This window comes from Amia ocellicauda, unplaced genomic scaffold, assembly GCF_036373705.1.
Source record: "Amia ocellicauda isolate fAmiCal2 unplaced genomic scaffold, fAmiCal2.hap1 HAP1_SCAFFOLD_238, whole genome shotgun sequence".
Classification (NCBI taxonomy): Eukaryota; Metazoa; Chordata; class Actinopteri; order Amiiformes; family Amiidae; genus Amia; species Amia ocellicauda.
In genome coordinates, this window is record NW_027102801.1 from 4,746 (window position 1) to 29,574 (window position 24,829).

At 53.7% G+C, this 24,829-nt stretch overlaps 15 non-coding genes across 15 annotated transcripts; all 15 read right to left on the minus strand.

Annotated features, from left to right (window-relative positions):
* Window positions 1-406: 406 nt before the first annotated feature.
* On the minus strand, window positions 407-597 carry LOC136726001 (U2 spliceosomal RNA). The gene has a single exon (XR_010807848.1). It is a non-coding gene; the product is annotated as a U2 spliceosomal RNA (small nuclear RNA).
* A 176-nt stretch (window positions 598-773) lies between these two features.
* On the minus strand, window positions 774-889 carry LOC136726042 (U5 spliceosomal RNA). Its single transcript, XR_010807885.1, has one exon. It is a non-coding gene; the product is annotated as a U5 spliceosomal RNA (small nuclear RNA).
* Window positions 890-1,367: 478 nt separating this feature from the next.
* Window positions 1,368-1,558, minus strand: LOC136726021 (U2 spliceosomal RNA). Its single transcript, XR_010807866.1, has one exon. It is a non-coding gene; the product is annotated as a U2 spliceosomal RNA (small nuclear RNA).
* Window positions 1,559-1,734: 176 nt separating this feature from the next.
* Window positions 1,735-1,850, minus strand: LOC136726043 (U5 spliceosomal RNA). The gene has a single exon (XR_010807886.1). It is a non-coding gene; the product is annotated as a U5 spliceosomal RNA (small nuclear RNA).
* Window positions 1,851-2,308: 458 nt separating this feature from the next.
* Window positions 2,309-2,499, minus strand: LOC136726033 (U2 spliceosomal RNA). The gene has a single exon (XR_010807877.1). It is a non-coding gene; the product is annotated as a U2 spliceosomal RNA (small nuclear RNA).
* Window positions 2,500-9,439: 6,940 nt separating this feature from the next.
* LOC136726045 (U2 spliceosomal RNA) lies at window positions 9,440-9,630 on the minus strand. The gene has a single exon (XR_010807888.1). It is a non-coding gene; the product is annotated as a U2 spliceosomal RNA (small nuclear RNA).
* A 176-nt stretch (window positions 9,631-9,806) lies between these two features.
* LOC136726044 (U5 spliceosomal RNA) lies at window positions 9,807-9,922 on the minus strand. The gene has a single exon (XR_010807887.1). It is a non-coding gene; the product is annotated as a U5 spliceosomal RNA (small nuclear RNA).
* Window positions 9,923-10,384: 462 nt separating this feature from the next.
* LOC136726057 (U2 spliceosomal RNA) lies at window positions 10,385-10,575 on the minus strand. The gene has a single exon (XR_010807899.1). It is a non-coding gene; the product is annotated as a U2 spliceosomal RNA (small nuclear RNA).
* Window positions 10,576-10,751: 176 nt separating this feature from the next.
* Window positions 10,752-10,867, minus strand: LOC136726046 (U5 spliceosomal RNA). Its single transcript, XR_010807889.1, has one exon. It is a non-coding gene; the product is annotated as a U5 spliceosomal RNA (small nuclear RNA).
* Window positions 10,868-11,347: 480 nt separating this feature from the next.
* Window positions 11,348-11,538, minus strand: LOC136726008 (U2 spliceosomal RNA). Its single transcript, XR_010807854.1, has one exon. It is a non-coding gene; the product is annotated as a U2 spliceosomal RNA (small nuclear RNA).
* A 176-nt stretch (window positions 11,539-11,714) lies between these two features.
* Window positions 11,715-11,830, minus strand: LOC136726047 (U5 spliceosomal RNA). The gene has a single exon (XR_010807890.1). It is a non-coding gene; the product is annotated as a U5 spliceosomal RNA (small nuclear RNA).
* Window positions 11,831-12,286: 456 nt separating this feature from the next.
* On the minus strand, window positions 12,287-12,477 carry LOC136726011 (U2 spliceosomal RNA). Its single transcript, XR_010807857.1, has one exon. It is a non-coding gene; the product is annotated as a U2 spliceosomal RNA (small nuclear RNA).
* Window positions 12,478-12,653: 176 nt separating this feature from the next.
* Window positions 12,654-12,769, minus strand: LOC136726049 (U5 spliceosomal RNA). Its single transcript, XR_010807891.1, has one exon. It is a non-coding gene; the product is annotated as a U5 spliceosomal RNA (small nuclear RNA).
* Window positions 12,770-13,248: 479 nt separating this feature from the next.
* LOC136726012 (U2 spliceosomal RNA) lies at window positions 13,249-13,439 on the minus strand. The gene has a single exon (XR_010807858.1). It is a non-coding gene; the product is annotated as a U2 spliceosomal RNA (small nuclear RNA).
* Window positions 13,440-20,345: 6,906 nt separating this feature from the next.
* LOC136726013 (U2 spliceosomal RNA) lies at window positions 20,346-20,536 on the minus strand. Its single transcript, XR_010807859.1, has one exon. It is a non-coding gene; the product is annotated as a U2 spliceosomal RNA (small nuclear RNA).
* Between the last annotated feature and the right edge of the window lie 4,293 nt (window positions 20,537-24,829).

A 24,829-nucleotide genomic window follows, 5' to 3' on the forward strand; every position in this document is an offset into this window, starting at 1 on the left:
CCTGCGGCCGCAGGCCATGCTCCAGACAGCCGGGAGGGAGGGGGGGGGAGAGGGGGGGAGAGAGAGAGAGAGAGAGAGAGAGAGAGAGAGAGAGAGAGAGAGACACACACACACACACACTGTTCAATGTGCACACAAGAGAGAGCTCAAAATCATGGACATACAGATCAAAATCGATTCACAATATGAATACTACAATTGTTCATTTCCTGTGTCTTCCTAGCCCAGTCGGCGAGGGAGCTCAGCACCGTGCTGTGCCTTTCTCTGCCTCTCCCTTTACTGCCAGGTCAGTGATGACATCACAGAACTCATCGCTCGGCAGGCTGCAATGACATCACAAAGCACGTACATTCTATCACGGCAGGCAGGCTTTTTTGTCTTTCTTTCAACCCAAGAATGATAAGGAGGTGCGTGCACCTTTCCCGGAAACACTGCAATACCGGGCCGATGCGTAAAGCGGGTGGAGCAAGCTCCCTCTCCGACTCCCCGTTGCAAAAATCCGTTTAATATGTTGTCCCCACATGGGGGACGTATCAGATATTAAACTGATAAGAACAGATACTACACTTGATCTTAGCCAAAAGGCCGAGAAGCGATACCTGCAATGGGCTCCCCCCAGAACGCCAGCGGCACAGGCCAGGAGGTAGCACCCCAGGAGAGGGCGCCACCGGCAGGGCTGCTACCGCTGCTGGGTACCCTAGCAAGCTTATTTGCTTGACATTGACCACCTCCACCTTATATGCCTGATCTGCTGTTCACCTGGATCACAGCTCCGCCCCAACAGGGCAGAGCCTCCCAAAAAATGGTACAAACTCATCCATGTCCCCCTCCACGGAATGCTTTAGTAAAAGGCGAAAGCGTTATGCGTATTGAAGGGAAACCCGAGTCCAAGATGCTTCCAACCAGCTCCTGGGTGCTCCCTGCGGCCGCAGGCCATGCTCCAGACAGCCGGGAGGGAGGGGGGGGGAGAGGGGGGGAGAGAGAGAGAGAGAGAGAGAGAGAGAGAGAGAGAGAGAGAGAGAGAGAGAGAGAGAGAGAGAGAGAGAGAGAGAGAGAGACACACACACACACACACACACACTGTTCAATGTGCACACAAGAGAGAGCTCAAAATCATGGACATACAGATCAAAATCGATTCACAATATGAATACTACAATTGTTCATTTCCTGTGTCTTCCTAGCCCAGTCGGCGAGGGAGCTCAGCACCGTGCTGTGCCTTTCTCTGCCTCTCCCTTTACTGCCAGGTCAGTGATGACATCACAGAACTCATCGCTCGGCAGGCTGCAATGACATCACAAAGCACGTACATTCTATCACGGCAGGCAGGCTTTTTTGTCTTTCTTTCAACCCAAGAATGATAAGGAGGTGCGTGCACCTTTCCCGGAAACACTGCAATACCGGGCCGATGCGTAAAGCGGGTGGAGCAAGCTCCCTCTCCGACTCCCCGTTGCAAAAATCCGTTTAATATGTTGTCCCCACATGGGGGACGTATCAGATATTAAACTGATAAGAACAGATACTACACTTGATCTTAGCCAAAAGGCCGAGAAGCGATACCTGCAATGGGCTCCCCCCAGAACGCCAGCGGCACAGGCCAGGAGGTAGCACCCCAGGAGAGGGCGCCACCGGCAGGGCTGCTACCGCTGCTGGGTACCCTAGCAAGCTTATTTGCTTGACATTGACCACCTCCACCTTATATGCCTGATCTGCTGTTCACCTGGATCACAGCTCCGCCCCAACAGGGCAGAGCCTCCCAAAAAATGGTACAAACTCATCCATGTCCCCCTCCACGGAATGCTTTAGTAAAAGGCGAAAGCGTTATGCGTATTGAAGGGAAACCCGAGTCCAAGATGCTTCCAACCAGCTCCTGGGTGCTCCCTGCGGCCGCAGGCCATGCTCCAGACAGCCGGGAGGGAGGGGGGGGGAGAGGGGGGGAGAGAGAGAGAGAGAGAGAGAGAGAGAGAGAGAGAGAGAGAGAGAGAGAGAGAGAGAGAGACACACACACACACACACACACACTGTTCAATGTGCACACAAGAGAGAGCTCAAAATCATGGACATACAGATCAAAATCGATTCACAATATGAATACTACAATTGTTCATTTCCTGTGTCTTCCTAGCCCAGTCGGCGAGGGAGCTCAGCACCGTGCTGTGCCTTTCTCTGCCTCTCCCTTTACTGCCAGGTCAGTGATGACATCACAGAACTCATCGCTCGGCAGGCTGCAATGACATCACAAAGCACGTACATTCTATCACGGCAGGCAGGCTTTTTTGTCTTTCTTTCAACCCAAGAATGATAAGGAGGTGCGTGCACCTTTCCCGGAAACACTGCAATACCGGGCCGATGCGTAAAGCGGGTGGAGCAAGCTCCCTCTCCGACTCCCCGTTGCAAAAATCCGTTTAATATGTTGTCCCCACATGGGGGACGTATCAGATATTAAACTGATAAGAACAGATACTACACTTGATCTTAGCCAAAAGGCCGAGAAGCGATACCTGCAATGGGCTCCCCCCAGAACGCCAGCGGCACAGGCCAGGAGGTAGCACCCCAGGAGAGGGCGCCACCGGCAGGGCTGCTACCGCTGCTGGGTACCCTAGCAAGCTTATTTGCTTGACATTGACCACCTCCACCTTATATGCCTGATCTGCTGTTCACCTGGATCACAGCTCCGCCCCAACAGGGCAGAGCCTCCCAAAAAATGGTACAAACTCATCCATGTCCCCCTCCACGGAATGCTTTAGTAAAATACTGTTTATTAGGTTTAGTATTTTTACATTTCTTAAAATAGAACAATTTCAATTTTAATACTTATGATTAAAATCGTTTAAAATATCAGTTCTTAAAATCACTTAAAATTTTTAAAATCTTGTGATTTTTTTAACAAAACTAAAACAATAAACTTTAAAATAAACGTGCTCAAATCAAATAAACAAAACGTGATAAAAGCAAAAACTGCACACCAACAAAAAAGTCAAATACATTGAAGATAACAGAAAATGCAATAGACAAAATAAAGAAACAATTAAAAAGTAAAAATAAAAAACAAACAAAAAAGTCTAATGCATTTTAAATTAAACCCAAAACGGTCAATGTATTTGACAAAAAAATATAACAAAACTATACCAGAAACCCTAAACAATTGTGATTTAAAAACAACTAAGTCTTTAAAAACAATTAAGATTTGTTATTTAAAATCTTCTTTTAAAAACAATCATTCATAAAATCTTTAAAAGATCTTTAAAAGATCTTGGACTCGGGCTCCAGCAGGGGGAACTAACCGTCCCCGGAGGTGGGTCCCATCATGGGATCCTGAGCTCCCCCAGATCTTGTATACGCCAGTTCTTAAAGGCTTCCTCCTTGCCCCTCTGATGGACCTCCAGATTGACGTAGTCTTTTACAAACACCATGCCCCTCCGCGCGATGACGATCGGGTCCAGCTCCTGCTTATTGAACAAACAGATGTTCCGTCCCTCCCACAGTGCCTGCTTCACTGCGCAGACGACACGCCACCAGCACCTCAGGGTTGATGTTGAAATTCCCCTTGCCGGACCGTATAGGATCTGCTGGGCGGTCGCCCGCGCAGGAACGGCGAACCTGTGGAGGAACGGAGAAAACAGGAGCCAGACCCTGTGGGCGGAGGGGCACTCACTAAAAATGTGAGCCTCCGTCTCCTTCCCCAAGCAACCCTTATAGGGGCAGGTGTCATAAGGAGCTATGCCCCTTCTGTGCATAAACACTCGGGTGGGGAGACACCGACTCACAGCCATCCAGGAGACATCTTTCTGCGTATTCGTGAGGCAAACGTGCGTAGCGTTAGCCCAGATAAACCGGCAGGTTTCGGGAGGGAAATCTTCTATCCGGCTGGTCTCCTGGGCAGATCTCATCTGACTACAGATGGTCTTGTAATCCCAGGAGGCCAGCACGACTTTATGGAGGCCTACTTCGAGCGCAAAGGCTCGGAGCGCCCTGTAGAACGGCGGGGGATCCCACGAGTGCGGCCTGGTGTTATCCATGGCGCAGAGGCCGAATGGTCTCAGGCTGCTGGCAAAATAAAAGCGGTTCATGAAACTCACCTTCTTGCCAGCAGCCTGGATGTTCTTAACCACATAGGCCAGCCCCTGCGCCTTTATCAGCCGCACAACGTCCGGGACCCCCCTGCCTCCATCCAGGGTACCCTTCACCATCTGCACTCTTTTCAGCCTCTCCATTTTGCTCCCCCAGACAAACCGAAATATAATTCGGGTCACTAGTTTTGCGATACCCTTGTCTGGGGGGAAGATCATTCCTACGTAGAGGAGTATCGGGAAGAGGATGGCCTTTACGACCAGCACCTTACCAGCCATCGTCAAGGTCCTTGTGCTCCAGCCGTGGATCTTCTTTTGGACCTTTGCTATGGCCTCCTCCCAGCTCCGGGTGCCCGTGTTGGTCCCGTCGATCGTGATCCCCAGAACCTTGATAAACGGCTTCACAGGGAACACGGTCGGCGGGCCCCGGCCGACAGGCCATGCCCTGGAGAGGTAGACCTCGCTCTTGGCCTTGTTCACAGCGGCCCCCGTCGCCCTGCAGAAGCCGTCCAGCAGTTCCTCGACCCTGGCCACGGACGGAGCGTCCGTGCAGACCACGGCCACGTCGTCCATATAGGCCAGGGCCTTCAGTTGCTCTCCGCCGGAACCCGGGAGATGGAAACCTGTCACCCGGACGTCCCGGCGGATCGCCTGCATGAACGGCTCCAAGCAGAGGACGTACAGCAGGGCCGACAGGGGACAACCCTGCCGGACCCCCGACCTGACCGGAAATGGTTCGGTCAGGTGGCGGTTCACAAGGACCCTGCTGCTTAGGCCGCTGTAGATGATCTTCACCCACTTCCTCAGGCCAAGAGCGAGACCCATCCTCTCCATAACGAGCTGCAGGTATTCGTGGCCCACTCTGTCGAAGGCTTTCTCCTGGTCCAAGCTGATTAGGACCAGGGGAAGCCCTCTCTCGTTCGAGTAGGCCACGACATCCCTGAGCAGCATGGCGTTGTCGGCCGCCGATCTCCCCCGGGCACCACAGACCTGGTCGGGACCCACGACTTGAGGGAGTGGCCGCTGCAGCCGGAGCGTCAGTGCTTTGGCCAGTATCTTGTAGTCGGTGCACAGGAGGCTGACTGGCCGCCAGTTCCTCAGATCTTTCGTGTCTCCCTTCTTGTGAAGAAGGGAGAGGATACTTTTCTTCATCGAAGGGGCCAATCTGCCCTCTCTGTACATCGACCCCAGGACCTGGCCCAGATCTTCCTTAAGCACCTCCCAAAAGATCTTATAGAACTCAGCAGGGATCCCATCGGGACCCGGTGTCCTTCCAGAGTTAAGACTCTTTATCACCTGGGAGAGTTCAGTGGTGGTGATCTCTGGATCCTCCTCCTCCTCGTCCCCCTCATTGCGGGACTTCAACAGGGACAGAAAGTGATGGATCAGATTTTGATCCACCACCTTCTGGTCGTACAACTCCCTGTAGAAATCCCGCACCACTGTCTCAACAGCCTCTCTGCCCTCCACCTCTTGCCCCGAGGAGTCGATCATGGAGGACATTGCAGGCCGCCTCTCCTTCGTTTTCTTGAAGAAGAAGCGGCTGCATTTCTCATCGTCCTCCATGATGCGGACCCTGGAAAGGACCTTGATCTTTTCTTGCTCCTCCCGATAGAGGGCGGAGAGACTCAGTTTGACCCGGGCCACCTCCTCAGCTAGGTCGAAGCCTCTGAGCTGTAAAAGACTCAGGCGCTGGAGGCGGGCGTTTAGATGGGAATATCTCGCCCGCCTCTCGCGAGCTTTCCGTTTCCCCAGCTGAATGAAGTAGCCCTTGGTTCTTTTCTTCATCATCTCCCACCACTCTATGGGAGAATCAAAAAGGTCCTTCAGGGTCCTCCACTCCTCGAGGCGTCTGCTAAAGGTCTTAATCACACGAGGGTCATCGAGCAGAGAGGTGTTGAGCTTCCAGACCCCAGGCCCCGACTCCCGTGTGCTCGGAATGAGCACCTCTGTCGTCAGGAGCCTGTGGTCTGAAAAGAAGACCGCCTCCGAAGACATAGCGGTCCTCTCCAGTGGCTTGCTGAGGAGGACGAGATCTATCCTGGAGAAGGAGGAGCCAGAAGAACTCACCCAGGTGAACAAGGGGACCAGGTCCCGACCTGCGTCGCAGAGTTCAAAGTCCTCCACGAACGCAGCGAGGTCCCTGCTGGATCTATCGTTGCGGGGCTTACTCCGGTCTACATCCCTCAGAGCACAGTTGAAATCACCTGAAATGATAACTGGCAAGGTGCCGATCAGGAGCGGGCGTAGCTGAGGGAGAAAGAGGACTCTCTCTCTCTGGCTGGTGGGGGCATAGACATTGACCAGCCTCAATACAGCCCCCTTGTATTTAAAATCGAGGCTGGCCAGTCTGCCCGCCTCTATAACCTTGAATGTTTTAACTATTAAGAAGGGGTTTTTCAGGAGTACGGCAATCCCGTCCGCTCGGGACACATTGGACCCCGACCAGAAGGATTCTCCTAGGGTCCAAGTGTCCCGGAGATCTTTGTATTCTTTTTGGAACGGGATGCCGCACTCCTGCAAACAGATAATATCCGCCTTCATTCCAGCCAGAGAGTTTAAAACATCGGTCCTCTTTTTCACCTCAGCAATGCTCCTCACATTAATTGAAATAATAGTTAATGCCATAATGGCTGTGAGGGCAATTACCCGCTCCGTAACAATCATGTAAAGAAACCTTTCTCTTCCCCACTCCTCTCTTCTCCCTCACCTAGCTTAGCGCTAGCACCCATCATTTCAATCATTTGCCTCACCGCTTGATCCTCTAGGAAGACTATGGGGGGGGCTCGGCTCCCGCCACCCGGTAAGGCGGGCAAAACTCCACTGGGCTCAGGGCCCGTGGTGCTGGAGGTTCTCCCTGGTTCCTTTGAGGCCGAGGCCCGACGAACAGATGGCAGGGCAGAGGCTTTATGTACAACTGGGGAGAAAACTGTATAGACCCCGCTAGTCGTTCTTTTAACTAATGGTGGGGGAGGGGGTGGTCTCTCCCTTCCCGGCTGTCTGCCGCCGCAGGCCTCCTCCCCCAGCGCCAGTGACCTTGCCATCACGTCCCTGATGTCTTTCTGGGAAAGGACACTGGCGCCGACTCTCGTCTCCTGAGGACCTGCGGCTCTCCCACTACTGCCGGGAGGGCATACCTGACCCCTCCCCTGGGAGAGTCTCAGTTGTGGGGCAGGAGGAATGTTATTTCTAGGGGGCCTCTCATCTACCAGGCTGCCCACTCGGGGCAGTGGAGAAGGCCCACCACTCTCCTCTCCGGAGTCAGAGTGGGGTGTATAAAAATTAGAGGGAGGGGACTCTGGAGCGGGGGAGGAGCCGGCAGGGGGGGGAGAATCTGCAGAATGAATCCTCTTTTTCATCATACCCCCCCTACCCATGCTCCTTTTCTCAGCCCTCCTTCTCTTCCCCGCTACCACTGTCCACTCTCCCTCTGCCTCCACTTCTGACCCAGAGTCAGAGAGGGAGCCTATGAGGCTCCTGAGGATTGTTTCCTCTCTACCCCCATCTTGGGGTATCACCTTTGGAGGAGCCTCCGCTTGGTTTTCTCTCTCTCCACCACCCCCGAGGGCCCGCGCCCTATTTGCATAGGAGGAGGGACAATTCCTAAAGAGGTGCCCTCCCCCACCGCACAGGTTGCAGGCCCTCTCCTGCTTGCAGGCCCTGGTCTGATGTTCCCCGCCGCAGACCTTGCACTTAACAACGGTACAGGCTGCGGCTAAATGACCCAGGGCCCCGCAGTTCCTACATAATTTGGGCATGCCATGATAAAAGACAAGCCCCCTATTTGCTCCTAAAACCACGGTGCTTGGTAGATGGCGTACTCCGCCGATGGCGGCCACTTCCACCTGCAGGCGCACCTGCCACCGCCGAGCACCGGTCCAGACCCCATCCTCATCATTAACTCTCCTACTTTCAGACAGGATCTCACAGTGTCTCCTCAGCCATACTTCTACGTCGTACTCTGCCACTGCTTCGTTGTAAAACTGAATAGTTACAATTTTAATCTCTCTATCCGTCAGGGCGTCGACCACAAAGTCATTCAGGGGCATGCTGTCTTTTTTCTCCCTATATAGGTTCCAAAAACTCTCCAGCACTTGAGGGTTCTTAAAGCTCACCTCGAACACGTCCCTAGGTCCAGGCAGTTTTACCACGCAGTTCAGCTCAGAAGGGGCAAAGCCCAGGCCCCTCTGCAGCACGGACCTGCTGAACTCCAGCCGGGTGAGGGCCGCGGTCTCGGCTCCAGCCTCACGGCTGAAGCGCACCGCATTATGGCGCCTCACACCGGCGGTTCGCTGGGCCATGCTGCACTTTCCTACCTTGGAGAAGGGTCGGGAGGCTCTCAATCCGGAGGTCGGGGCAAGTCCACCTGGCTGGGGAGCAGCTTCCACCTCCGGGGCTCTTGCAGGGAGCGGGCCTTGCGGGGAGAAGTCCGGGCCCTGGCTGCAGGAGGCCTCCCTCAGGGACGTTGCCGATCGGCCTGGTCGGTCCCTGGAATCCGAGGCCTCTCCTGGATCCTGGCTGGTGACGTCAGCGGGGAGCAGTCCTGGTCAGGCCGGGCTCCGGGTAGATGGTCGGCCGGGCTTCTGGATGGGACCCACTCCGTGAGGAGTCCTCCGACCCCTCTGGCTAGGTCCCCTGTCGCTCCCGGTCCGTCCCAATCTCCACTCGCCTCGGCCTCCGGACCGCTCCAAGGACCCAGGACTCTGCAGCTCTGTCAACCGGCACCTCCCCGTCTCGTCTGGTCTGGCCTGATGGATCAGCTCCCTGCAAGGAAAAAAGAAAGACTGTCAGATACAGCTCAAAAAGCCCCCTGCTGGACAAAGGTTTCTCTCGAATGCTTTAGTAAAAGGCGAAAGCGTTATGCGTATTGAAGGGAAACCCGAGTCCAAGATGCTTCCAACCAGCTCCTGGGTGCTCCCTGCGGCCGCAGGCCATGCTCCAGACAGCCGGGAGGGAGGGGGGGGGAGAGGGGGGGAGAGAGAGAGAGAGAGAGAGAGAGAGAGAGAGAGAGAGAGAGAGAGAGAGAGAGAGAGAGAGAGAGAGAGAGAGAGAGAGAGAGACACACACACACACACACACACACTGTTCAATGTGCACACAAGAGAGAGCTCAAAATCATGGACATACAGATCAAAATCGATTCACAATATGAATACTACAATTGTTCATTTCCTGTGTCTTCCTAGCCCAGTCGGCGAGGGAGCTCAGCACCGTGCTGTGCCTTTCTCTGCCTCTCCCTTTACTGCCAGGTCAGTGATGACATCACAGAACTCATCGCTCGGCAGGCTGCAATGACATCACAAAGCACGTACATTCTATCACGGCAGGCAGGCTTTTTTGTCTTTCTTTCAACCCAAGAATGATAAGGAGGTGCGTGCACCTTTCCCGGAAACACTGCAATACCGGGCCGATGCGTAAAGCGGGTGGAGCAAGCTCCCTCTCCGACTCCCCGTTGCAAAAATCCGTTTAATATGTTGTCCCCACATGGGGGACGTATCAGATATTAAACTGATAAGAACAGATACTACACTTGATCTTAGCCAAAAGGCCGAGAAGCGATACCTGCAATGGGCTCCCCCCAGAACGCCAGCGGCACAGGCCAGGAGGTAGCACCCCAGGAGAGGGCGCCACCGGCAGGGCTGCTACCGCTGCTGGGTACCCTAGCAAGCTTATTTGCTTGACATTGACCACCTCCACCTTATATGCCTGATCTGCTGTTCACCTGGATCACAGCTCCGCCCCAACAGGGCAGAGCCTCCCAAAAAATGGTACAAACTCATCCATGTCCCCCTCCACGGAATGCTTTAGTAAAAGGCGAAAGCGTTATGCGTATTGAAGGGAAACCCGAGTCCAAGATGCTTCCAACCAGCTCCTGGGTGCTCCCTGCGGCCGCAGGCCATGCTCCAGACAGCCGGGAGGGAGGGGGGGGGAGAGGGGGGGAGAGAGAGAGAGAGAGAGAGAGAGAGAGAGAGAGAGAGAGAGAGAGAGAGAGAGAGAGAGACACACACACACACACACACACACACACTGTTCAATGTGCACACAAGAGAGAGCTCAAAATCATGGACATACAGATCAAAATCGATTCACAATATGAATACTACAATTGTTCATTTCCTGTGTCTTCCTAGCCCAGTCGGCGAGGGAGCTCAGCACCGTGCTGTGCCTTTCTCTGCCTCTCCCTTTACTGCCAGGTCAGTGATGACATCACAGAACTCATCGCTCGGCAGGCTGCAATGACATCACAAAGCACGTACATTCTATCACGGCAGGCAGGCTTTTTTGTCTTTCTTTCAACCCAAGAATGATAAGGAGGTGCGTGCACCTTTCCCGGAAACACTGCAATACCGGGCCGATGCGTAAAGCGGGTGGAGCAAGCTCCCTCTCCGACTCCCCGTTGCAAAAATCCGTTTAATATGTTGTCCCCACATGGGGGACGTATCAGATATTAAACTGATAAGAACAGATACTACACTTGATCTTAGCCAAAAGGCCGAGAAGCGATACCTGCAATGGGCTCCCCCCAGAACGCCAGCGGCACAGGCCAGGAGGTAGCACCCCAGGAGAGGGCGCCACCGGCAGGGCTGCTACCGCTGCTGGGTACCCTAGCAAGCTTATTTGCTTGACATTGACCACCTCCACCTTATATGCCTGATCTGCTGTTCACCTGGATCACAGCTCCGCCCCAACAGGGCAGAGCCTCCCAAAAAATGGTACAAACTCATCCATGTCCCCCTCCACGGAATGCTTTAGTAAAAGGCGAAAGCGTTATGCGTATTGAAGGGAAACCCGAGTCCAAGATGCTTCCAACCAGCTCCTGGGTGCTCCCTGCGGCCGCAGGCCATGCTCCAGACAGCCGGGAGGGAGGGGGGGGAGAGGGGGGGAGAGAGAGAGAGAGAGAGAGAGAGAGAGAGAGAGAGAGAGAGAGAGAGAAGAGAGAGAGAGAGAGAGAGAGAGAGAGACACACACACACACACACACACACACACACTGTTCAATGTGCACACAAGAGAGAGCTCAAAATCATGGACATACAGATCAAAATCGATTCACAATATGAATACTACAATTGTTCATTTCCTGTGTCTTCCTAGCCCAGTCGGCGAGGGAGCTCAGCACCGTGCTGTGCCTTTCTCTGCCTCTCCCTTTACTGCCAGGTCAGTGATGACATCACAGAACTCATCGCTCGGCAGGCTGCAATGACATCACAAAGCACGTACATTCTATCACGGCAGGCAGGCTTTTTTGTCTTTCTTTCAACCCAAGAATGATAAGGAGGTGCGTGCACCTTTCCCGGAAACACTGCAATACCGGGCCGATGCGTAAAGCGGGTGGAGCAAGCTCCCTCTCCGACTCCCCGTTGCAAAAATCCGTTTAATATGTTGTCCCCACATGGGGGACGTATCAGATATTAAACTGATAAGAACAGATACTACACTTGATCTTAGCCAAAAGGCCGAGAAGCGATACCTGCAATGGGCTCCCCCCAGAACGCCAGCGGCACAGGCCAGGAGGTAGCACCCCAGGAGAGGGCGCCACCGGCAGGGCTGCTACCGCTGCTGGGTACCCTAGCAAGCTTATTTGCTTGACATTGACCACCTCCACCTTATATGCCTGATCTGCTGTTCACCTGGATCACAGCTCCGCCCCAACAGGGCAGAGCCTCCCAAAAAATGGTACAAACTCATCCATGTCCCCCTCCACGGAATGCTTTAGTAAAAGGCGAAAGCGTTATGCGTATTGAAGGGAAACCCGAGTCCAAGATGCTTCCAACCAGCTCCTGGGTGCTCCCTGCGGCCGCAGGCCATGCTCCAGACAGCCGGGAGGGAGGGGGGGGAGAGGGGGGAGAGAGAGAGAGAGAGAGAGAGAGAGAGAGAGAGAGAGAGAGAGAGAGAGAGAGAGAGAGACACACACACACACACACACACACTGTTCAATGTGCACACAAGAGAGAGCTCAAAATCATGGACATACAGATCAAAATCGATTCACAATATGAATACTACAATTGTTCATTTCCTGTGTCTTCCTAGCCCAGTCGGCGAGGGAGCTCAGCACCGTGCTGTGCCTTTCTCTGCCTCTCCCTTTACTGCCAGGTCAGTGATGACATCACAGAACTCATCGCTCGGCAGGCTGCAATGACATCACAAAGCACGTACATTCTATCACGGCAGGCAGGCTTTTTTGTCTTTCTTTCAACCCAAGAATGATAAGGAGGTGCGTGCACCTTTCCCGGAAACACTGCAATACCGGGCCGATGCGTAAAGCGGGTGGAGCAAGCTCCCTCTCCGACTCCCCGTTGCAAAAATCCGTTTAATATGTTGTCCCCACATGGGGGACGTATCAGATATTAAACTGATAAGAACAGATACTACACTTGATCTTAGCCAAAAGGCCGAGAAGCGATACCTGCAATGGGCTCCCCCCAGAACGCCAGCGGCACAGGCCAGGAGGTAGCACCCCAGGAGAGGGCGCCACCGGCAGGGCTGCTACCGCTGCTGGGTACCCTAGCAAGCTTATTTGCTTGACATTGACCACCTCCACCTTATATGCCTGATCTGCTGTTCACCTGGATCACAGCTCCGCCCCAACAGGGCAGAGCCTCCCAAAAAATGGTACAAACTCATCCATGTCCCCCTCCACGGAATGCTTTAGTAAAAGGCGAAAGCGTTATGCGTATTGAAGGGAAACCCGAGTCCAAGATGCTTCCAACCAGCTCCTGGGTGCTCCCTGCGGCCGCAGGCCATGCTCCAGACAGCCGGGAGGGAGGGGGGGGGAGAGGGGGGAGAGAGAGAGAGAGAGAGAGAGAGAGAGAGAGAGAGAGAGAGAGAGAGAGAGAGAGAGAGAGAGAGAGAGAGAGACACACACACACACACACACACACACACACACTGTTCAATGTGCACACAAGAGAGAGCTCAAAATCATGGACATACAGATCAAAATCGATTCACAATATGAATACTACAATTGTTCATTTCCTGTGTCTTCCTAGCCCAGTCGGCGAGGGAGCTCAGCACCGTGCTGTGCCTTTCTCTGCCTCTCCCTTTACTGCCAGGTCAGTGATGACATCACAGAACTCATCGCTCGGCAGGCTGCAATGACATCACAAAGCACGTACATTCTATCACGGCAGGCAGGCTTTTTTGTCTTTCTTTCAACCCAAGAATGATAAGGAGGTGCGTGCACCTTTCCCGGAAACACTGCAATACCGGGCCGATGCGTAAAGCGGGTGGAGCAAGCTCCCTCTCCGACTCCCCGTTGCAAAAATCCGTTTAATATGTTGTCCCCACATGGGGGACGTATCAGATATTAAACTGATAAGAACAGATACTACACTTGATCTTAGCCAAAAGGCCGAGAAGCGATACCTGCAATGGGCTCCCCCCAGAACGCCAGCGGCACAGGCCAGGAGGTAGCACCCCAGGAGAGGGCGCCACCGGCAGGGCTGCTACCGCTGCTGGGTACCCTAGCAAGCTTATTTGCTTGACATTGACCACCTCCACCTTATATGCCTGATCTGCTGTTCACCTGGATCACAGCTCCGCCCCAACAGGGCAGAGCCTCCCAAAAAATGGTACAAACTCATCCATGTCCCCCTCCACGGAATGCTTTAGTAAAATACTGTTTATTAGGTTTAGTATTTTTACATTTCTTAAAATAGAACAATTTCAATTTTAATACTTATGATTAAAATCGTTTAAAATATCAGTTCTTAAAATCACTTAAAATTTTTAAAATCTTGTGATTTTTTTAACAAAACTAAAACAATAAACTTTAAAATAAACGTGCTCAAATCAAATAAACAAAACGTGATAAAAGCAAAAACTGCACACCAACAAAAAAGTCAAATACATTGAAGATAACAGAAAATGCAATAGACAAAATAAAGAAACAATTAAAAAGTAAAAATAAAAAACAAACAAAAAAGTCTAATGCATTTTAAATTAAACCCAAAACGGTCAATGTATTTGACAAAAAAATATAACAAAACTATACCAGAAACCCTAAACAATTGTGATTTAAAAACAACTAAGTCTTTAAAAACAATTAAGATTTGTTATTTAAAATCTTCTTTTAAAAACAATCATTCATAAAATCTTTAAAAGATCTTTAAAAGATCTTGGACTCGGGCTCCAGCAGGGGGAACTAACCGTCCCCGGAGGTGGGTCCCATCATGGGATCCTGAGCTCCCCCAGATCTTGTATACGCCAGTTCTTAAAGGCTTCCTCCTTGCCCCTCTGATGGACCTCCAGATTGACGTAGTCTTTTACAAACACCATGCCCCTCCGCGCGATGACGATCGGGTCCAGCTCCTGCTTATTGAACAAACAGATGTTCCGTCCCTCCCACAGTGCCTGCTTCACTGCGCAGACGACACGCCACCAGCACCTCAGGGTTGATGTTGAAATTCCCCTTGCCGGACCGTATAGGATCTGCTGGGCGGTCGCCCGCGCAGGAACGGCGAACCTGTGGAGGAACGGAGAAAACAGGAGCCAGACCCTGTGGGCGGAGGGGCACTCACTAAAAATGTGAGCCTCCGTCTCCTTCCCCAAGCAACCCTTATAGGGGCAGGTGTCATAAGGAGCTATGCCCCTTCTGTGCATAAACACTCGGGTGGGGAGACACCGACTCACAGCCATCCAGGAGACATCTTTCTGCGTGTTCGTGAGGCAAACGTGCGTAGCGTTAGCCCAGATAAACCGGCAGGTTTCGGGAGGGAAATCTTCTATCCGGCTGGTCTCCTGGGCAGATCTCATCTGACTACAGATGGTCTTATAATCCCAGGAGGCCAGCACGACTTTATGGAGGCCTACTTCGAGCGCAAAGGCTCGGAGCGCCCTGTAGAACGGCGGGGGATCCCACGAGTGCGGCCTGGTGTTGTCCATGGCGCAGAGGCCGAATGGTCTCAGGCTGCTGGCAAAATAAAAGCGGTTCATGAAACTCACTTTCTTGCCAGCAGCCTGGATGTTCTTAACCACATAGGCCAGCCCCTGCGCCTTTATCAGCCGCACAACGTCCGGGACCCCCCTGCCTCCATCCAGGGTACCCTTCACCATCTGCACTCTTTTCAGCCTCTCCATTTTGCTCCCCCAGACAAACCGAAATATAATTCGGGTCACTAGTTTTGCGATACCCTTGTCTGGGGGGAAGATCATTCCTACGTAGAGGAGTATCGGGAAGAGGATGGCCTTTACGACCAGCACCTTACCAGCCATCGTCAAGGTCCTTGTGCTCCAGCCGTGGATCTTCCTTTGGACCTTTGCTATGGCCTCCTCCCAGCTCCGGGTGCCCGTGTTGGTCCCGTCGATCGTGATCCCCAGAACCTTGATAAACGGCTTCACAGGGAACACGGTCGGCGGGCCCCGGCCGACAGGCCATGCCCTGGAGAGGTAGACCTCGCTCTTGGCCTTGTTCACAGCGGCCCCCGTCGCCCTGCAGAAGCCGTCCAGCAGTTCCTCGACCCTGGCCACGGACGGAGCGTCCGTGCAGACCACGGCCACGTCGTCCATATAGGCCAGGGCCTTCAGTTGCTCTCCGCCGGAACCCGGGAGATGGAAACCTGTCACCCGGACGTCCCGGCGGATCGCCTGCATGAACGGCTCCAAGCAGAGGACGTACAGCAGGGCCGACAGGGGACAACCCTGCCGGACCCCCGACCTGACCGGAAATGGTTCGGTCAGGTGGCGGTTCACAAGGACCCTGCTGCTTAGGCCGCTGTAGATGATCTTCACCCACTTCCTCAGGCCAAGAGCGAGACCCATCCTCTCCATAACGAGCTGCAGGTATTCGTGGCCCACTCTGTCGAAGGCTTTCTCCTGGTCCAAGCTGATTAGGACCAGGGGAAGCCCTCTCTCGTTCGAGTAGGCCACGACATCCCTGAGCAGCATGGCGTTGTCGGCCGCCGATCTCCCCCGGGCACCACAGACCTGGTCGGGACCCACGACTTGAGGGAGTGGCCGCTGCAGCCGGAGCGTCAGTGCTTTGGCCAGTATCTTGTAGTCGGTGCACAGGAGGCTGACTGGCCGCCAGTTCCTCAGATCTTTTGGATCTCCCTTCTTGTGAAGAAGGGAGAGGATACTTTTCTTCATCGAAGGGGCCAATCTGCCCTCTCTGTACATCGACCCCAGGACCTGGCCCAGATCTTCCTTAAGCACCTCCCAAAAGATCTTATAGAACTCAGCAGGGATCCCATCGGGACCCGGTGTCCTTCCAGAGTTAAGACTCTTTATCACCTGGGAGAGTTCAGTGGTGGTGATCTCTGGATCCTCCTCCTCCTCCTCGTCCCCCTCATTGCGGGACTCCAACAGGGACAGAAAGTGATGGATCAGATTTTGATCCACCACCTTCTGGTCGTACAACTCCCTGTAGAAATCCCGCACCACTGTCTCAACAGCCTCTCTGCCCTCCACCTCTTGCCCCGAGGAGTCGATCATGGAGGACATTGCAGGCCGCCTCTCCTTCGTTTTCTTGAAGAAGAAGCGGCTGCATTTCTCATCGTCCTCCATGATGCGGACCCTGGAAAGGACCTTGATCTTCTCTTGCTCCTCCCGATAGAGGGCGGAGAGACTCAGTTTGACCCGGGCCACCTCCTCAGCTAGGTCGAAGCCTCTGAGCTGTAAAAGACTCAGGCGCTGGAGGCGGGCGTTTAGATGGGAATATCTCGCCCGCCTCTCGCGAGCTTTCCGTTTCCCCAGCTGAATGAAGTAGCCCTTGGTTCTTTTCTTCATCATCTCCCACCACTCTATGGGAGAATCAAAAAGGTCCTTCAGGGTCCTCCACTCCTCGAGGCGTCTGCTAAAGGTCTTAATCACACGAGGGTCATCGAGCAGAGAGGTGTTGAGCTTCCAGACCCCAGGCCCCGACTCCCGTGTGCTCGGAATGAGCACCTCTGTCGTCAGGAGCCTGTGGTCTGAAAAGAAGACCGCCTCCGAAGACATGGCGGTCCTCTCCAGTGGCTTGCTGAGGAGGACGAGATCTATCCTGGAGAAGGAGGAGCCAGAAGAACTCACCCAGGTGAACAAGGGGACCAGGTCCCGACCTGCGTCGCAGAGTTCAAAGTCCTCCACGAACGCAGCGAGGTCCCTGCTGGATCTATCGTTGCGGGGCTTACTCCGGTCTACATCCCTCAGAGCACAGTTGAAATCACCTGAAATGATAACTGGCAAGGTGCCGATCAGGAGCGGGCGTAGCTGAGGGAGAAAGAGGACTCTCTCTCTCTGGCTGGTGGGGGCATAGACATTGACCAGCCTCAATACAGCCCCCTTGTATTTAAAATCGAGGCTGGCCAGTCTGCCCGCCTCTATTACCTTAAATGTTTTAACTATTAAAAAGGGGTTTTTCAGGAGTACGGCAATCCCGTCCGCTCGGGACACATTGGACCCCGACCAGAAGGATTCTCCTAGGGTCCAAGTGTCCCGGAGATCTTTGTATTCTTTTTGGAACGGGATGCCGCACTCCTGCAAACAGATAATATCCGCCTTCATTCCAGCCAGAGAGTTTAAAACATCGGTCCTCTTTTTCACCTCAGCAATGCTCCTCACATTAATTGAAATAATAGTTAATGCCATAATGGCTGTGAGGGCAATCACCCGCTCCGTAACAATCATGTAAAGAAACCTTTCTCTTCCCCACTCCTCTCTTCTCCCTCACCTAGCTTAGCGCTAGCACCCATCATTTCAATCATTTGCCTCACCGCTTGATCCTCTAGGAAGACTATGGGGGGGGCTCGGCTCCCGCCACCCGGTAAGGCGGGCAAAACTCCACTGGGCTCAGGGCCCGTGGTGCTGGAGGTTCTCCCTGGTTCCTTTGAGGCCGAGGCCCGACGAACAGATGGCAGGGCAGAGGCTTTATGTACAACTGGGGAGAAAACTGTATAGACCCCGCTAGTCGTTCTTTTAACTAATGGTGGGGGAGGGGGTGGTCTCTCCCTTCCCGGCTGTCTGCCGCCGCAGGCCTCCTCCCCCAGCGCCAGTGACCTTGCCATCACGTCCCTGATGTCTTTCTGGGAAAGGACACTGGCGCCGACTCTCGTCTCCTGAGGGCCTGCGGCTCTCCCACTACTGCCGGGAGGGCATACCTGACCCCTCCCCTGGGAGAGTCTCAGTTGTGGGGCAGGAGGAATGTTATTTCTAGGGGGCCTCTCATCTACCAGGCTGCCCACTCGGGGCAGTGGAGAAGGCCCACCACTCTCCTCTCCGGAGTCAGAGTGGGGTGTATAAAAATTAGAGGGAGGGGACTCTGGAGCGGGGGAGGAGCCGGCAGGGGGGGGAGAATCTGCAGAATGAATCCTCTTTTTCATCATACCCCCCCTACCCATGCTCCTCTTCTCAGCCCTCCTTCTCTTCCCCGCTACCACTGTCCACTCTCCCTCTGCCTCCACTTCTGACCCAGAGTCAGAGAGGGAGCCTATGAGGCTCCTGAGGATTGTTTCCTCTCTACCCCCATCTTGGGGTATCACCTTTGGAGGAGCCTCCGCTTGGTTTTCTCTCTCTCCACCACCCCCGAGGGCCCGCGCCCTATTTGCATAGGAGGAGGGACAATTCCTAAAGAGGTGCCCTCCCCCACCGCACAGGTTGCAGGCCCTCTCCTGCTTGCAGGCCCTGGTCTGATGTTCCCCGCCGCAGACCTTGCACTTAACAATGGTACAGGCTGCGGCTAAATGACCCAGGGCCCCGCAGTTCCTACATAATTTGGGCATGCCATGATAAAAGACAAGCCCCCTATTTGCTCCTAAAACCACGGTGCTTGGTAGATGGCGTACTCCGCCGATGGCGGCCACTTCCACCTGCAGGCGCACCTGCCACCGCCGAGCACCGGTCCAGACCCCATCCTCGTCATTAACTCTCCTACTTTCAGACAGGATCTCACAGTGTCTCCTCAGCCATACTTCTACGTCGTACTCTGCCACTGCTTCGTTGTAAAACTGAATAGTTACAATTTTAATCTCTCTATCCGTCAGGGCGTCGACCACAAAGTCATTCAGGGGCATGCTGTCTTTTTTCTCCCTATATAGGTTCCAAAAACTCTCCAGCACTTGAGGGTTCTTAAAGCTCACCTCGAACACGTCCCTAGGTCCAGGCAGTTTCACCACACAGTTCAGCTCAGAAGGGGCAAAGCCCAGGCCCCTCTGCAGCACGGACCTGCTGAACTCCAGCCGGGTGAGGGCCGCGGTCTCGGCTCCAGCCTCACGGCTGAAGCGCACCGCATTATGGCGCCTCACACCGGCGGTTCGCTGGGCCATGCTGCACTTTCCTACCTTGGAGAAGGGTCGGGAGGCTCTCAATCCGGAGGTCGGGGCAAGTCCACCTGGCTGGGGAGCAGCTTCCACCTCCGGGGCTCTTGCAGGGAGCGGGCCTTGCGGGGAGAAGTCCGGGCCCTGGCTGCAGGAGGCCTCCCTCAGGGACGTTGCCGATCGGCCTGGTCGGTCCCTGGAATCCGAGGCCTCTCCTGGATCCTGGCTGGTGACGTCAGCGGGGAGCAGTCCTGGTCAGGCCGGGCTCCGGGTAGATGGTCGGCCGGGCTTCTGGATGGGACCCACTCCGTGAGGAGTCCTCCGACCCCTCTGGCTAGGTCCCCTGTCGCTCCCGGTCCGTCCCAATCTCCACTCGCCTCGGCCTCCGGACCGCTCCAAGGACCCAGGACTCTGCAGCTCTGTCAACCGGCACCTCCCCGTCTCGTCTGGTCTGGCCTGATGGATCAGCTCCCTGCAAGGAAAAAAGAAGACTGTCAAGTACAGTTCAAAAGCCCCCTGCTGGACAAAGGTTTCTCTCGCTATTGGAGGGAAACCCGAGTCCAAGATGCTTCCAACCAGCTCCTGGGTGCTCCCTGCGGCCGCAGGCCATGCTCCAGACAGCCGGGAGGGAGGGGGGGGGAGAGGGGGGGAGAGAGAGAGAGAGAGAGAGAGAGAGAGAGAGAGAGAGAGAGAGAGAGAGAGAGAGAGAGAGAGAGAGAGAGAGAGAGAGAGACACACACACACACACACACACTGTTCAATGTGCACACAAGAGAGAGCTCAAAATCATGGACATACAGATCAAAATCGATTCACAATATGAATACTACAATTGTTCATTTCCTGTGTCTTCCTAGCCCAGTCGGCGAGGGAGCTCAGCACCGTGCTGTGCCTTTCTCTGCCTCTCCCTTTACTGCCAGGTCAGTGATGACATCACAGAACTCATCGCTCGGCAGGCTGCAATGACATCACAAAGCACGTACATTCTATCACGGCAGGCAGGCTTTTTTGTCTTTCTTTCAACCCAAGAATGATAAGGAGGTGCGTGCACCTTTCCCGGAAACACTGCAATACCGGGCCGATGCGTAAAGCGGGTGGAGCAAGCTCCCTCTCCGACTCCCCGTTGCAAAAATCCGTTTAATATGTTGTCCCCACATGGGGGACGTATCAGATATTAAACTGATAAGAACAGATACTACACTTGATCTTAGCCAAAAGGCCGAGAAGCGATACCTGCAATGGGCTCCCCCCAGAACGCCAGCGGCACAGGCCAGGAGGTAGCACCCCAGGAGGGGGCGCCACCGGCAGGGCTGCTACCGCTGCTGGGTACCCTAGCAAGCTTATTTGCTTGACATTGACCACCTCCACCTTATATGCCTGATCTGCTGTTCACCTGGATCACAGCTCCGCCCCAACAGGGCAGAGCCTCCCAAAAAATGGTACAAACTCATCCATGTCCCCCTCCACGGAATGCTTTAGTAAAATACTGTTTATTAGGTTTAGTATTTTTACATTTCTTAAAATAGAACAATTTCAATTTTAATACTTATGATTAAAATCGTTTAAAATATCAGTTCTTAAAATCACTTAAAATTTTTAAAATCTTGTGATTTTTTTAACAAAACTAAAACAATAAACTTTAAAATAAACGTGCTCAAATCAAATAAACAAAACGTGATAAAAGCAAAAACTGCACACCAACAAAAAAGTCAAATACATTGAAGATAACAGAAAATGCAATAGACAAAATAAAGAAACAATTAAAAAGTAAAAATAAAAAACAAACAAAAAAAGTCTAATGCATTTTAAATTAAACCCAAAACGGTCAATGTATTTGACAAAAAAATATAACAAAACTATACCAGAAACCCTAAACAATTGTGATTTAAAAACAACTAAGTCTTTAAAAACAATTAAGATTTGTTATTTAAAATCTTCTTTTAAAAACAATCATTCATAAAATCTTTAAAAGATCTTTAAAAGATCTTGGACTCGGGCTCCAGCAGGGGGAACTAACCGTCCCCGGAGGTGGGTCCCATCATGGGATCCTGAGCTCCCCCAGATCTTGTATACGCCAGTTCTTAAAGGCTTCCTCCTTGCCCCTCTGATGGACCTCCAGATTGACGTAGTCTTTTACAAACACCATGCCCCTCCGCGCGATGACGATCGGGTCCAGCTCCTGCTTATTAAACAAACAGATGTTCCGTCCCTCCCACAGTGCCTGCTTCACTGCGCAGACGACACGCCACCAGCACCTCAGGGTTGATGTTGAAATTCCCCTTGCCGGACCGTATAGGATCTGCTGGGCGGTCGCCCGCGCAGGAACGGCGAACCTGTGGAGGAACGGAGAAAACAGGAGCCAGACCCTGTGGGCGGAGGGGCACTCACTAAAAATGTGAGCCTCCGTCTCCTTCCCCAAGCAACCCTTATAGGGGCAGGTGTCATAAGGAGCTATGCCCCTTCTGTGCATAAACACTCGGGTGGGGAGACACCGACTCACAGCCATCCAGGAGACATCTTTCTGCGTGTTCGTGAGGCAAACGTGCGTAGCGTTAGCCCAGATAAACCGGCAGGTTTCGGGAGGGAAATCTTCTATCCGGCTGGTCTCCTGGGCAGATCTCATCTGACTACAGATGGTCTTATAATCCCAGGAGGCCAGCACGACTTTATGGAGGCCTACTTCGAGCGCAAAGGCTCGGAGCGCCCTGTAGAACGGCGGGGGATCCCACGAGTGCGGCCTGGTGTTGTCCATGGCGCAGAGGCCGAATGGTCTCAGGCTGCTGGCAAAATAAAAGCGGTTCATGAAACTCACTTTCTTGCCAGCAGCCTGGATGTTCTTAACCACATAGGCCAGCCCCTGCGCCTTTATCAGCCGCACAACGTCCGGGACCCCCCTGCCTCCATCCAGGGTACCCTTCACCATCTGCACTCTTTTCAGCCTCTCCATTTTGCTCCCCCAGACAAACCGAAATATAATTCGGGTCACTAGTTTTGCGATACCCTTGTCTGGGGGGAAGATCATTCCTACGTAGAGGAGTATCGGGAAGAGGATGGCCTTTACGACCAGCACCTTACCAGCCATCGTCAAGGTCCTTGTGCTCCAGCCGTGGATCTTCCTTTGGACCTTTGCTATGGCCTCCTCCCAGCTCCGGGTGCCCGTGTTGGTCCCGTCGATCGTGATCCCCAGAACCTTGATAAACGGCTTCACAGGGAACACGGTCGGCGGGCCCCGGCCGACAGGCCATGCCCTGGAGAGGTAGACCTCGCTCTTGGCCTTATTCACAGCGGCCCCCGTCGCCCTGCAGAAGCCGTCCAGCAGTTCCTCGACCCTGGCCACGGACGGAGCGTCCGTGCAGACCACGGCCACGTCGTCCATATAGGCCAGGGCCTTCAGTTGCTCTCCGCCGGAACCCGGGAGATGGAAACCTGTCACCCGGACGTCCCGGCGGATCGCCTGCATGAACGGCTCCAAGCAGAGGACGTACAGCAGGGCCGACAGGGGACAACCCTGCCGGACCCCCGACCTGACCGGAAATGGTTCGGTCAGGTGGCGGTTCACAAGGACCCTGCTGCTTAGGCCGCTGTAGATGATCTTGACCCACCTCCTCAGGCCAAGAGCGAGACCCATCCTCTCCATAACAAGCTGCAGGTATTCGTGGCCCACTCTGTCGAAGGCTTTCTCCTGGTCCAAGCTGATTAGGACCAGGGGAAGCCTTCTCTCGTTCGAGTAGGCCACGACATCCCTGAGCAGCATGGCGTTGTCGGCCGCCGATCTCCCCCGGGCACCACAGACCTGGTCGGGACCCACGACTTGAGGGAGTGGCCGCTGCAGCCGGAGCGTCAGTGCTTTGGCCAGTATCTTGTAGTCGGTGCACAGGAGGCTGACTGGCCGCCAGTTCCTCAGATCTTTCGTGTCTCCCTTCTTGTGAAGAAGGGAGAGGATACTCTTCTTCATCGAAGGGGCCAATCTGCCCTCTCTGTACATCGACCCCAGGACCTGGCCCAGATCTTCCTTAAGCACCTCCCAAAAGATCTTATAGAACTCAGCAGGGATCCCGTCGGGACCCGGTGTCCTTCCAGAGTTAAGACTCTTTATCACCTGGGAGAGTTCAGTGGTGGTGATCTCTGGATCCTCCTCCTCCTCCTCGTCCCCCTCATTGCGGGATTCCAACAGGGACAGAAAGTGATGGATCAGATTTTGATCCACCACCTTCTGGTCGTACAACTCCCTGTAGAAATCCCGCACCACTGTCTCAACAGCCTCTCTGCCCTCCACCTCTTGCCCCGAGGAGTCGATCATGGAGGACATTGCAGGCCGCCTCTCCTTCGTTTTCTTGAAGAAGAAGCGGCTGCATTTCTCATCGTCCTCCATGATGCGGACCCTGGAAAGGACCTTGATCTTTTCTTGCTCCTCCCGATAGAGGGCGGAGAGACTCAGTTTGACCCGGGCCACCTCCTCAGCTAGGTCGAAGCCTCTGAGCTGTAAAAGACTCAGGCGCTGGAGGCGGGCGTTTAGATGGGAATATCTCGCCCGCCTCTCGCGAGCTTTCCGTTTCCCCAGCTGAATGAAGTAGCCCTTGGTTCTTTTCTTCATCATCTCCCACCACTCTATGGGAGAATCAAAAAGGTCCTTCAGGGTCCTCCACTCCTCGAGGCGTCTGCTAAAGGTCTTAATCACACGAGGGTCATCGAGCAGAGAGGTGTTGAGCTTCCAGACCCCAGGCCCCGACTCCCGTGTGCTCGGAATGAGCACCTCTGTCGTCAGGAGCCTGTGGTCTGAAAAGAAGACCGCCTCCGAAGACATAGCGGTCCTCTCCAGTGGCTTGCTGAGGAGGACGAGATCTATCCTGGAGAAGGAGGAGCCAGAAGAACTCACCCAGGTGAACAAGGGGACCAGGTCCCGACCTGCGTCGCAGAGTTCAAAGTCCTCCACGAACGCAGCGAGGTCCCTGCTGGATCTATCGTTGCGGGGCTTACTCCGGTCTACATCCCTCAGAGCACAGTTGAAATCACCTGAAATGATAACTGGCAAGGTGCCGATCAGGAGCGGGCGTAGCTGAGGGAGAAAGAGGACTCTCTCTCTCTGGCTGGTGGGGGCATAGACATTGACCAGCCTCAATACAGCCCCCTTGTATTTAAAATCGAGGCTGGCCAGTCTGCCCGCCTCTATAACCTTGAATGTTTTAACTATTAAGAAGGGGTTTTTCAGGAGTACGGCAATCCCGTCCGCTCGGGACACATTGGACCCCGACCAGAAGGATTCTCCTAGGGTCCAAGTGTCCCGGAGATCTTTGTATTCTTTTTGGAACGGGATGCCGCACTCCTGCAAACAGATAATATCCGCCTTCATTCCAGCCAGAGAGTTTAAAACATCGGTCCTCTTTTTCACCTCAGCAATGCTCCTCACATTAATTGAAATAATAGTTAATGCCATAATGGCTGTGAGGGCAATTACCCGCTCCGTAACAATCATGTAAAGAAACCTTTCTCTTCCCCACTCCTCTCTTCTCCCTCACCTAGCTTA